Here is a 1,904-nt window from a genome sequence, read left to right on the forward strand (position 1 = left end):
AGAAACCAAGAAATCAAAGAGCTGAACAAAATTTCAAAAGGCAGCCCGGGACGACAAAGCAAGATAATGAAATTTGCAGAGAGCTGGAGTCAGAAAATCAAAAGGGCTGAACTCACTCAGCATTTCTTAAGCTGAAGGAGCTGAAAAACAAATTCAAGCCATGGGTGGCAATACTTAAGGATACTTTGGGCAGAATATGAAATGATCCAGGAAGTATCAAGAGAAGATGGAAGGAATACACAGTGTCACTGTATCAGAAAGAATTGGCTGACACAGAAGAATTTCATGAAATGACATATGAGCAAGAGCCTATAGTGATGAAAGAGGGAGTTCAAATTGCTCTGAAGAATCCCAGAGGTACATGGTTCTAATCTATCAGATGCTCTACTGGAGAAGGAGGGGCAATCTCCTCCTGTACCAGTCAGATCCGATTTGACGGTACACACAAAAAAGAATAAAAACCGAAATTTAAAATGTTTTAAAAAAGACAAATTGCGTTAGGTAAATCTGCGGTCAGGGACCTTTCCAGAGTACTGAGAAGCAACAATGTCAGTCTAGAGAGTAAAGTGCACCTGATCCAATCCATGGTCTTTGCTATTACTTGTTATGCATCAGAGAGCTGGCTAATGACTAAGGATGACAGAAGAATCTATACCTTTGAGTTGTGGTGCTGGAGAAGGGTCTTGAATATACCATGGACTGCCAAGAAAACAAATAGTTCTGTCTTGGAAAGGGTGGGATTTTGAAGCTCCATTTCACATATTTTGGGCATGTGGCCATTAGGGACCTGTCCTGAGAAGGACATCATGCTCGGAAGGGTAAAGGTACAGCACAGTAAAGGAAGACCCCAGATGAGATGTATTGATACAGTAATGGACAATGGGGGTAGATGTGTTGGAGACATTGAGACTGGTTCAGGACAGGGTAGGCTTTAGAGCTATTGTACATAGGATCACTATGAGTCACAGGTGAGTTGATAGCATATGACAACAACAACATGGGGCACTGGTGACTTGACGACATATAACAACAGCATGCTGTTTGGCCCAAGCTGTTTGGGCGTATTGATCAAGAAAAGAATTTTTTAATTACAAGGAACTGCTAGATGTTCAAGCTGGATTTAGAAGAGAAGTTGCACCGGGGGATCATTGCTGTTGTCAGATTCTGGCTGAAAGCAAAGAATACTAGAAGAATGTCTATTTGTGCTTTTGACTATGTGAAGGCATTTGATTGTGTGTATCATAACAAATGGTGACTAACACTGAAAAGAATGGAAATTCCAGAACTCCTAAATGTGTTCCTGTTAAACAAAGAGGCTGTTGTGTGAACACAGCAAGAGAACAATATATGGTTTAAAATTAGAAAAGATGTGCATCAGGGTTGTGCTCTTTCTCCATACCTGTTTTTATGTTTGTGTTGATTTTTTTTTTTTTTGTAGCAGCAGTGGGATCTTCATACTTGTTTAATTTGGGGTTTTTCCCTGATTTTTTTTTCAATTGAGATTTTAATGAAAGTTTATAGAAAACTTGGATTTCCATTCATTCATTGTTGCACATTTTCCTCCCTCCCCACCCCCTCAGTTTGTTTTTCTCTTTGAAAATTTTTTTTTCATTGTTGTACAACCCTCCCCCATCCACTTTACTGCACAGCTTTTATTCTAGACTGCTGTCATGCAAATAATACCCAATTATATATTCCTCTTAAGCAGTTCTTTCCCTCATGTGTTTCAATGCAGTCTACATTATTTATCCCCTTTTCTTAGTTTCCCCCCAACCCTGATGTCAGTCCTATTTTATAACAGTGGCATCATGCAGTATTTGTCCTTTTGTGATTGAGACATTTCACTCAGCATAATGTCCTCCAGGGTCACCTATTTTGGATAGTAGTTCATAAGCTCCTTGTTT

This window comes from Elephantulus edwardii, unplaced genomic scaffold, assembly GCF_000299155.1.
Source record: "Elephantulus edwardii isolate Elephantulus edwardi_28Jun2011 unplaced genomic scaffold, EleEdw1.0 scaffold00212, whole genome shotgun sequence".
Classification (NCBI taxonomy): domain Eukaryota; kingdom Metazoa; phylum Chordata; class Mammalia; order Macroscelidea; family Macroscelididae; genus Elephantulus; species Elephantulus edwardii.